The sequence below is a fragment of the Lathyrus oleraceus genome, chromosome 5, assembly GCF_024323335.1.
Source record: "Lathyrus oleraceus cultivar Zhongwan6 chromosome 5, CAAS_Psat_ZW6_1.0, whole genome shotgun sequence".
NCBI lineage: Eukaryota > Viridiplantae > Streptophyta > Magnoliopsida > Fabales > Fabaceae > Lathyrus > Lathyrus oleraceus.
Window position 1 is genome coordinate 551,650,437 of NC_066583.1, and position 12,641 is coordinate 551,663,077.

A 12,641-nucleotide genomic window follows, 5' to 3' on the forward strand; every position below is an offset into this window, starting at 1 on the left:
CACAACACACGTTCATCTTAATTAAATCGAAAGAAGTAGAAAAAAAATTAAATGGGCATGGATCAAGATCATGATGTGAGGATGTGAATCAATGTCACCTAACGCAAGGATGTGCAAAGAAAATGGAAGTTGAGTTCAAATTTGATTTAAATGCAACGATGTTGGACCGTTGTTTGTTATCATGAATAGAAATAAATGCTAACGTAGGACGTATCATTGCAAGATGGCAAGTTGAACTCGAACAATCAAATGATGAAATCATAAAGTGAGGCTTAATATACACAATGGCAAAGAAAACTGTATCAAAAGCGTTATTAAGTATAAACCTCACAATCAAAATTCAAAACGAGCGAAAATTTTAGAAGTGAAATTCTAAGTAATGTACTCAAAGTCGGTTTGTGCATATCCACAACAAATGAGACGTCGTATACAAAGGTCATAACGCGGCAAAAATATCTATCAATGTATCGAAATTTTGGTGGCGTAACGGTATGAAGCTAATGAATCCACGAATTATAAATCCCATTTATCACAATGATAGTAAAAAGTAGCAACCAAATTATTTACAACATCACAAAGTTACTCACAACATAAGAGAAATGCAAAACAAACAAATATAATATGTAACAATCAAGCCCAATCATCTCATTTATACACATAAAAAAGAAATTTAAAGAAACAAGAAAAAGAAAAATTAATTAAAATAATATTAATATAATAAGAAGGAAACTTTAATAAAACAAAAACAAAGAAAGTAAATGACTTTCTCTGCAATCAAATCATCAGCTTCTTCCAACGAATGCATCGTAGAGAGAAAAGTCATGGTTGCAATATCATAAAAAACCAATACCCAATGATATATAAACAGAGCCTACTCAAAGTTGAAGAGGAAAATAGAAAACCAAATCCAACAACACTCAACAAAAATCCAACAACCAAATGATACAAAGGAGCTTGCACACATAATCGGAGGGTATGAAACAAAACACATCCAGAAAAATAAAGTCACACAAAAATGAAAACTCGAAAACAAAATACGACAATCAATACAACTTTAGAAAAAAAGAAATAAAAGCATAAAACTGACTGCTCACGAACTCGATTTCTTGTTGATCTGAGTGGCTTCCAAGTTGTGAAATAAACACAAAAGTTATCTCGCCGGAAAAAAAAGAAGCAAAAGTATGGTCATGGAGATCTTTGTGGTGAGTCAGTGATGGATGGTTTTTGTGTAGAGGTCTGTTTTAGTTGTTAGAGGTGGAGAAGTTGATGAAGGAACGAAAAGGTGAAGTTTGGTGCAGCATCGGAAGGGAGTAGTGTTGTCACAATGGTTTTGTGTAAGGGAACAAAACAAAGGTGGTTTTAATGGAGTTTATCGGTATCGCAATGAAATAGAAAGGTTTAGCATCTTAACAGTGAAAGAGATCAAGTGAGTTGATGGTCAGCGATGGATTTGCAGGTAATCGGAGGAAGGTCATTGGACAAGAAAGACCAAGGTTTTTATTTTCATTTGCTATTTTTCTATCTTGAAAAAAGAGAATCACTATTTTTATGCTGAGAGAAGTAAAATTTTCCTTTCAATATCATGACCCTCTCTCAAAATTTCCCATAAGTCACTTATTTTTTCTCCACGCGAAAGAGAGAGATCAGTTAGTGGTTGTCGCTACGCGAAAGTTGACTACAACACAGAGTCGTCACCGGATTTTATTTATTCTAAAAGAGGAAAGAGAAAATATCCATAAAACCCCCACAAGAAAAGAAAATTGGTGTTTTTAACCAAAAATAGGGTTCGAAAGTCGGTTATGCAAGGGGAAAATATTATCACCCTCACATCCATCGTACTCGATGGGAACCATCTAGGTTGTTTACACGAATGGGTGTCGTTATCTAAAAGTTTTACTTGCTAAAAGGGAAAATGGTTGGTTTTTTATTAGGGTGTCCGCCAAGGATTGGGGCCCTCGTGCCTACGTGTCATCATCATGAAATGAAGATTCAGAGCTCCATAGTTCAGAGTAGAAAATGCTTGTTTGTTGGTTGTTTTACCTTGAAAAGGGGTTTTCGTAGTGATTCCCTAAGGCGCAGAAATGAGTTTCATGAGTTGATGTTGATTTTAGGGTTTTGAAAAAAGATTGTTTTTTATTAGAATTTCACTAAAGACTATGAGTAGACGTGAATATTTTGAACTAAGAAGCCAAGTGTCTTGTGTCTAAAATATTTAGAGTGAGGGCATGAAAGCTTAATTCTCACTCATTCTCCACTACTTAAGGCTCGTGGCACACAATTTTATTTGTATTTTTATTGTGTTTTTGAATTTGATTGAGAAAAATACCGCTTGACGTTGGATCAATGGTTTATTGCTTATTATTATCAAATGATTGAGAGCAATACCGCTTGACGTTGGATCAAGTCTATGATGAAACTCCAAGTCAAAGCAACAGGTCAAGTATCATAATATTAAGGTCCAAATCCAAGGGTCCTAACAAGTCCTCTAAGTCCAACATTAGGTCAAAAATGATTCATCTTTTTGGTCTTTTCATTTTATCATGTTTTTGTCCTCTTCAATGGGTTATATAACAAGAAGTAAAATAAAATAGCTAAAGCATAAACAAAGATACATGAAGATGAGATATACGACAATGATGAAGTAGGTGATGATGATGATGAATGATATTTGTGCATAAAGTAAATGACAAGACATATAAATTTCAAGAAAGTAGAAGTTAGAGTGCACAAGTAAAGGTTAAATATTAGAAGTTAGGTGTTATGTTGCAAAAGGTGATCGTCTAGGGATTCTCTATCCAAAAGTCAAAGGACTCAAAATATGGTGCATTAAGGGATAATCTATCATTGATTCAAAGTGTAAAAAATAATCCAATGATCATTTATCAACATGTTTGAATCATAGAAGATTTAATCAACTGAAACATCCATCTATCAATGATTTAAAGTGTGAAAGATCTTATCAACCAAGCAATCATACAAGGTGAGCACAACTTAAAATGTGACAAGGAGATAGAGGTTAGTAGTTAGGTTAGATGGAGTTAAATATTGAAAGCAACAAAGAAGATAAAAATCAAATTATGATATAATTAATCCAATTATTATACAAAAAATAAAATGAAAATAATATTGCAAAACAAAAATAGGATTAAATTTGAATCAAAATGCACTTAATCAAACTATACTATTAATAAAAAATGGGAAATAATACTTCAAAATAAAAATAAAATAAAAAATAGAATTAAATTTGAATCAAAATGCAATTAATTTAATGATTCTATTAATAAAATTAAAATAAATGCAAATAAGAATAGAAAATTAGGAAATAAAAACAGTTAATGAAAATAATAAAATCAAGAGTTGAAAATAAAATCAGAAATGTGAAGTAAAAGAAAATGGTCAACACAAAAGTGATCCATCAATGGATCAGGTTCATTAGATCCAATTTGAAGGTCTAAATGTGATGCCTGAATGACTCGCCATAACCACATATGCATAATTAATGGTTATGATCAGTGCAGAGCACGTGGTCCAAGACAAACGCGTCAGTTAGTATCTAGTCATCCACCTCATTTCAAACAACTAATGAAAATAAAATAAATGCCAACACATGATTGGAGAATTCAAATTAAATCAGAGATTTGGAGGGAAGCAACGCTTGAGCATCATCTTCAACCTCCATCCATGTTAAAAATCAAATCCTGCAACTTGAGGTTTCAAGTGAAATCAACCATGGATTTCACCTCCCATAAGGTCATCGTTGTAGGCTCCACACTCAGGATCCATTGATTGGCTATAAGTGTGGAAAATTTAAGCTCAAGACAGATGAACACTCAACCCTAATTCAAAAATTAAGTGATAACGCTGCAGTAATTGATGCTCAAAGGTTAGGGGAAATGATCAGCACATCATCACGAGTAGTGTGGTAACTTGTTTCAAGTGAAAAAGTGGTGGTTTCTACCTTGCCGAAAAAAGCTTCAGGTGGAGATTATGGCGGAGTTGTAGAGCTTAGGTGAAAAGGATTTGAGTGGTTCTCTTGGCTCCTTTAGCTTCAAGAAAGCTCAGGGAGGTGTTTGGATGTTTAGGTTGGGTTGAAAGTAGCTCAAAGGTTCCAACCGAATACTCTGTTTTCAAGCTTGTTTGTGATTGATTTCAACCGGGTTTTTGTGGATGTCAAGCTTGGGAAAATGGTGGAAAATAATGCTCTATTTATAGGCAAGCTGCAGGTACCTTCATACGTGTGAAATGGTGGTTAAATCGTGTGAACCCCAAAAAAGGTGAAAATGAAAACATGCTCGCTAAGTTTTGGTGATCTGGCATGTGAGAGTGTGTGACTATTCCTCCTCTCATTTAGTGCTGCATAGAGGAATCTTTTCCAATTATTTGTGGGGCCTCCAATATTCTGATTTTGCATTTTGCTTGGGCTCATGTTTGCTTCAAATCATGCTTTGGTGTACCTCACTCTTGTTGTACTTGTATCACCATATTTGGCCTTGTATTTGTTACTCTCTATTACCCTTGCATATCCCTTGGTTAATTGGGATTGAAAGATTATGATTTGGTGACTTGGGACCTTGAAAAATGGTTGTTTGGCTTGGTCCAGTTTTTTGCACACAACTTGGCATGACACCATGTTTAGGCTTGGGCCAAATGAGATTGGCTCATGAGTTTTAGGACAAACTTAGGCCAAACACTAATTGACATGATCTTAACAAGATGAAAAAAGATTTAGGTAAAAAGGAGATGTGAGATGAGAATGCCATGGGTGTAAAGTAGTGGTCATGACATGGTTTTAGGTTTGCCTTGGCAACTTGACTTGTCTTGGCCAATTCAAAATTTGATAACTTTAGAGGTTGAATTAGGGTTTGATCCTTGAAACAAAGTTGTAGAAGATTCCATTTGTGACATTTGGCTCAAAATAGATCTCCAAAAGGTTGATAAATAAGAAATTTACGGGGTTTTGACCAAATGGTAGGCCAAACTTTGAAACTAGGCCAACCAACCATGCACTAACTTGTATTATTTGACAATTTCTTGAATTCAAAGGCACAATGAGGACCATTTGAGGACTAAATGAAGAAATCTTGATTGAACCTTGATTAACCATGATAATGTCTTGAAGTTTGGATGATATGGCATAGAAATAAACTCATGAACCATACTTGAACAAATGTGGCAAATTGAATCCTTCTTTTACCATGATGAGTCCCTAATGCTATGATGAATAAGTCTTGACTATGATCCTTTGTTCCTATTTCTTTTTCCTTGAGACTAAGACCTTCTCAAGTTTATCTTGCACACCTTGATACAAGGTAGGGTATCAAGAAATCCTAATTATCAATTCCTTGCATTATATTCATGATCAACCATGCTTGAGAACAAAGAACCAAATGTTATACTAATGAGATTATATGCTAATGAATATAATGATATGCTAGGATGAAAATGAGGATATGACTGTAACGCCCCGATTTTATTTAAATTATTTTTCATAATTTAGTTATGTGATAGTTGTGGTTGTGTTGTGTTGATTGGTGTTTTGATATGTTGTGTTACCCTTGGTATGGGGTAGTTGCCTCAAAATTATAGAAATTAAGGTGTTGGGGGTGTGTGAGCAAAAGGGTAGAAAGGGTGGTGTGGTGAGTAAACCTAATCAACTATTTTAGTTAATTTAATTATTTAATTTTAGTGGATTATTATTATTATTAAGAAATTAGTGATAATATAATAAGTTAATAAAATAATAAGAATGATAATAAAAATAGAAAAGAGGATTGTGGGATATAAACACAAAGAACGTAACATTTAGGGAGAAAAGAGAAAAAGCTGGGAAAGGGAGACGAAGAGGCTAGGGCTCAAAGGGAGAATCTCCATTTTTGAAGGTAAAATAATATATTTCTATGAACTCTAAGGTAAGGGTTGGGTCCTGGTTATCTTAGGGTCAACATGATGATGATGGGTAGATTATGCCATGTAGGTTTTGTGTTTTTGTTCTCTATGTTCATGATCATGGTGATATTTGTTAATTGTTGAATTGTGTGTATGATGATATTATGACTAATGTTAGAGTGATGAATTATTGTTGTTAGAATCATAAAATTGATTGGATTTGGTTGTTATTAATGTTGTGTGATTGGGGTTGTTTCGGGTCAGAGTCGGAACTGAGTAATGAATGTTTTTGCCGTAAATAAGTTGGGGTTTTAAACTTTGGAAAAGTGATTTTCGTGTTAAAATATGGTGTAAGTGATTTGTAAGAAAAATGGAGTTTTGGGATGAAGTTTAGATGATTTTCGTTTTGGAAAAGTTGCAGAAAAATGCTTATGAAGCAGTGTAATCAGTTACCAAATTTGGAGTAACCAGTTACACAACTTAAAAACACGTTTATGGGAAAAATTTGAGGGGTGTAATCGGTTACTAGTTATTGGGTAACCGGTTACCCTATGTAACAAATGCCACACATGGGTTGGAAGTGAGGGTGTAACCGATTACCGTATGTGTGTGATAGTGGGGGTTTCACTATTGGATGTAGTGTAACCGGTTTCGGGTTTTGGGGTAACTGGTTACAATGGGAATAATTTCTTAAAAACTTCAAAAATTCATAACTTTTGTTTTGAGTGTCTGATTTGAGTGCCGTTCAAAGCGTCGGAAAGCTGAGAGCATGAAACGTCATTTAAAATTAGTTTTAGTACCTGAAAATGAATATTTTTTTATGTGATGATGTTGATATTCATTGAAATGTTTATGTGGTGGTGTGACATAACCTTAAATGCATTGTTGTTGCTTGTTATGTCGTATGTTGATGTGGTTGAGCTGTATAACATGTGTTTGATACGTGATGGCTAATATTAATGGTGTACATTAACTATGGATGTGGATAATAATGCATGATGTTGTTGTTACATGTATCATATGTTGCATGCATTCGTGTTGTTGGAAAAATGGTCAGTTGTTGGTGAGCCTCAAATCCCATTGTGCGGATTGGGCCGATAGCTGATTTCATAGGTGATGGAATCAGTGAGACGTTATCAGAGGTGATGGTAACAAATTGGTGGCTTTGATCCTAGGAGGTCAGGATCAAAGTGGTGAACCTGAGTGTTAACGTATTGGTACCACATGCATTGAGTCGAGTTGTTGAGTCTCATTGAATTGTACATTGGTTGCATTTTTTATTGTATGGATGATTGATTATCTTATTATTATGTTGGATGGTTGTTATGTTAGTATTACATTATGAATAACTGTTATATGGATTTATGTGGAATTGTGTTATGGAATGGGTGATGTGCATGTGATAATCTGATGCTTAATTATTATCATGCTTTCATTTATATAATTATGATATCTCACCCCTTCTGTTTGAAAGTTTCCTCCACGTGGATAACATTCAAATAATCTGCATTAGGAGCTCAGATGTGAGTGGAAGATGAAGTCTTCTATTTTATTTTAGTGTCCGTGTCTGCTCTGATGTGTAACACCAAGGAATTTAGAACGTTGTGTCTTTCGTTGTGTTTTAACGTTTCCTATTATGAACTGTTATGTTGATGTTGGATATGTTGAGTTAACTGTTTGTTATTGTTGTTCTGCTTCTATTTAATAAAAGTTAACATTTAGACATGTGGTTATTACTACTATTTTTATAATTGTCAACTGTTACATGTCTTTTCGATTTAGCAGGTTGATTGTATGTTGTAGTGTAGCATCCTAAATTGCATGTTAATTTGTTTACTCTGATAAATGTTTTAAATTTATATAGGGGAAATTTAGGGTGTTACAATGACATCTGCCCATATATAATTTTCTTGGACCTGAATGTATGGATAGTAAAGACTTTCAAACATTCAAGGTAGAAGAGGATTAGATACTAGAATATCCAGAATTTTCAGACGTAACATGAGTGTATTGTGGCTTTTGTAAGGGTAGTTGTTGGAGATTTTATCAATGCAGTTTGTGGGGAGTATGGCAATTATGATGGTTATATCATGATGTACGTGATATGAAATGCATGATATACTTCAAAGAGCTTTTCCAGTCTTGGTAATCGAGACATTCCCGCAGGATTCCGGAGATTTATTTCATTTGAAAACCACAAGGATACAGTTGTAACTTGAATTCTTCTGCAAAAGGAAAGCCTGGCTTGGCTAGGGAGCAAGATCCTTCGTGCACAAGGCAATGAGAATGCTATGGTAGTTAAAATAATTTTCCGCTACAAAAGGTAGAGGGGGCTTGCAAAAGGCAAGGGAGAATATAACTTTTTCGTGTGCAAAAGGCAACGAGAACTCAATGACAAAAGGTCAAAGAGAAATGACTATGGCATAACGACTTCGCTGGGGATAATTTTCTTATACAAAAGGTAATGAGCACTTCCTTAGTGAAAAGCCGATTAATAATTTTCTCATACAAAAGGCACTAAGAACATCTTAGCAAATGGTTAAGAAAGGTATATAGGGTTGGATATAGATTCTAATGGGGTATATTTCTCATACAAAAGGTAATGAGAACTTCTTAGCATAATACTAAGAATAGGATGAAATACTTCTCAATACAAAAGGTAATGAGAACTCCTTAGAAATAGGCTAAGAGGAAAGATACCAACTAGATTGGTCCTCTCATACAAAAGGTATGAGAACATCTTAACAAAATTTTAAGAAGTGAGATGAAGATTTATCAATACAAAAGGTAATGAGAATCCCGTAGCAAAAGGCTATGAAGAAAAATGAAGATTTCCCAATACGAAAGGTAATTAGAACTCCTTAGCAAAACGCTAAGAAGAAAAGTGAATAGTTTGAGACCACCAAGCATGTTTGAATTGTATATTATTGCTTTTCTTATTTTGTTTACTAACCAAAAGCACAAATATTTGTCACTAGCATCTTTTGTTTTGAAGCTCAAGCAATCATGTGTGCCCTTGCTCCTAGGAGGCTCCTATGCACAATGAAATGGCCAGATAAAGATGAAAGAAAGCATGAAAATGGTTCACAAGATTCCTAATCATCATATATGTCTCCCAAGTATCTCAATTTTCCAATTTGATCAAGATAAACCAAAGGGCTTGAGGATTGTTTCCCAAAGAAATCCTAATTCAATTGTGCATTGATTGTGCCTTGCTCATGAAGCAACCTCAACCTACGATCAAATTCAATCAAGGGAAGTTCTTTCATTCATTATTTTATGCATATATGAGCCTATGTGAGTGTCCTCAATCATTCATTCATCAAGATTTGAAGTTTGGACTTGAGAAGTTGACCAGTCAAGTCATATGACCAAATTGAAATCCACTAAGACCTAACTTTTAATATGTTTGTCAAATTAAGATGACCTCAAGAGAAAAAATGTTCTTAAGAAGCATATGAACAACTTTAATTTTCATCAAAAATCCATTTTAAACTTGTAAGGTCATCATTCATTTCAAAACATTATATGTCATTTTGACTGAAACCCCAATTTTGGGTCAACTTCCCAAGGACCTAACTCCTTCATTTTTTATGATTTTGAGGTGATACCTATTGCATTGGAAATATTAAGATGTCTACTTCAAACGTTATGTTGGACAAAATTTCATAACCCTAAAAGAAACACATGTGATAATACAAAACATTATAGGTCACTTTGGACCAAAACCATTGAATCTTGAAAAAGTCCAACTTCAAGTACCCATAAATTTCTCATTAAAAATCCAAATGATGCAAAATTTAAGTCCAAATTGATCATCTTGAAAATATATACAACTTTTATGTTGGAGGTGTTTCCATTTGAGACTTGCATCATTGAAACAGAAGGGCTTGAAGTTGGTCACTTTTGACAAATTTTTCAAAGGCATGTTTTGTACCTCAAACTTCATGATCAGTTTTCACAATTTTCCAAACTCCAAATGGATTTTTGTCCAACATAGATTTTGTTCCTTATGTCAAGACCTTTCTAACCATTACTCACATGCTTATGTTTGGATTTTTTATGTGTGACTTTCGAAGATGGGAACATTTATGCCCAATTATGCATTTCACATTGAATTTCCATGCACAAGCTATTACAGTTGAAATTGCACGTCCAAACCTTCTTCAAATGAGCTCAACATTCATTTCCATCAGCTTTTGGGTCTCACATATGCCTGTATAGGCCCATGCATGGAGGACCCAAAGCTTCATGCACACGGTTTTGGCACCTCATTGCTTGCACTTCAGCTATAAATAGGAGCCTTGCCTTATTCAAATGGAACCCTGGATTCAACCTGAAGCTCTGCAGAAATTTAAACCCAACCACACTAGAGGAATTCTGATTTTATTTTCTCAAATTCAAACTTGAATTTTAACTTCCTTGGTTGATCTTCAGTTTCTACTTCCTAAGCCTATCATCATCATCATCTCCTGATCAAGTTGGAAGCAAGAATTGGAGCATATCGTGCTGTTTAAAGTTGCACTTCAAAGGTTTATGCTCAAACTGTTTTGATCTATATCTCTTCATATAATGTGATTTGCTTGTGTACAAATGATTTTCTGAAGTCCTCGTGTGAGAGGCAAGCCAATAGTGGCTTTCATTTTGTGAATTGGAACATTTCAGTTTGAACACCTGGATTTTCCATCTCAGATTTCTCGTTCCATAGAGATCTTGAGCATAATCCAAGGTTACAGGGGTGATGTATATCACCCTAGCTTCATTTTGGTATAAGGATCGTGTACTTTGGTTGAGGTTTGAAAACCTGCAACCGGTGGCCGGAAACAGTTGGCTTATCGGAAAAGACGGTGGTTTCCACCACCGTCCCCACGTGGATGCACCATGGCCTTTGGATCTCACTGGCACGTTTTAATCTCAGCCTTTGTTTCTCTTGACTTTTTTAAATCCAATGTGTTTTGCGCTTGACTCATGTACATGGTACGCGCGCGCTTCTGAGCCCTTGGATGTTGCCACGTCAATTAACGAAGTCCATCCAAGGGGCGCTGATTTTCCTATTTTCTATTTTTCTGTTTTATTTTCTTTTATTCCATTTATTTTCAAAAATTCATAACTCTTTTATTTGAAATCACAAAAATATGAGACCAATTGCAAAAAAAATCTTTCAAAATCTAGTTTCAAAATCAGATTTTTAATTATTTTTGTGATTCCATTTAATATTTTTTGTGAATAATTTTGTTTTTAATAGTTTTTAATTCATTTTAAATACTTTTTGATATCCAAAAATTCCAAAAATATTTTCTCAACACATATGGATGATGATAAGTCTATTGAAATATTCTCATCAACTTCTTAATTGATTTGAGGTTTATTTGAGATTTTAGTTCATTTGTGTTATTTTTCTTGATTTTTAATTATTTTAAAATAGTTTTTGTTTTCAAAAAATGTTGAGAAAATTTGTCAAACCTTGTTTGACCATGTTAGACTTGTGATGATTCAATTGGACTTATTCAAGTTGATTTGAATTGAATTTGAAGTTTGACCATATTTTGTCCATTTTAATTTACATTTATTTTAATTCCAAAAAATACCAAAAATATGTTTGACCTTTATTGACTTCTAATCTTCATTTCACTTCTGTTTACCATTGATTGATGTTGATTTCATTCACATTTGATCATTGTGTTTTGTTTATGTCATTTGAATTCTCATTTTTGTCCATTTCATTTCATCTCTTTTCTTCTTCTTTTTCTTTTGGCCAATGAGTTAATGATTTGTGGTTAGCCTTGACATATGAGAGGCTTAACCTTCTTTGATCCAAATCAAATTCAACTTGATCAAAGATCAAGTGAATTGCTTTGTGTCCAAGATAGGTTGCTTCTTGGTCAAGCAAAGAACATAAAATCCATACAAGGCCTTTCTTCTTTTCTTTTGGCATGGCAAGTTGTAGGAGCTTGGCTTACTAGTCATGATCTCTAACTTGTGTTTATTTGCCTATAGTTTTATTGACCGTCCCCAGATAGGTGTGACTACTACATTAGTCCACTTACGATTGCTTAACATAGCGCTAAATTGTTTTATGACACACTAACATTGACTACTAATTACTAACTTTAATTCAAGCATTTAATTTCTTGCAATTTACTTTAATGGAATTTAATTTCTTGCTCATTTATTCATATTGCTTTTTACTTTGCTCACTTGAGCTCATATTTTATGTTTATGCTATTTACCTTTTGCTCACTTGAGCTCATTATTGTGAATAAATATATTGTGGATTTGTGTTTGTTTTGTGATTGTTTGTGTGAACCTAATGCAAAAAGGAGAAAGGACTTAGAATTAGGACCTTACCTATGCTTAAAGGAGTTCAAGAGCAACTAGGCCTCATGCCTTTAGAATGCTAAACTTGTTGAAGAGAAACTAGGCTTCATGCCTTTAGAATGCTTAATCTTAAAAGTTGACTTCAAAAGGATCCTAATCTAAACTCATTCTTTGTCCATTCCTCTTATTGCATTGTGAACTTTTTGATTGTTTTTTCTTGTGTGGTAGGGATTCCAAACTTGAGATAGTGAGAAGGACCATTGTCATGAATAGCCAAGTTAAGAAAGACAAGACAAATGGAGATCCTAGGAGCTTGATTGAATATTTGTTTGATTGCTTGAGTTAATTGCTAAGTCCAAAGGAAAGGAGCATATTGAATCATCTTTATGATCTCAAGAAAGGAACTCCAAGGGTTTTATCTCTTCTCTCATCTTTGC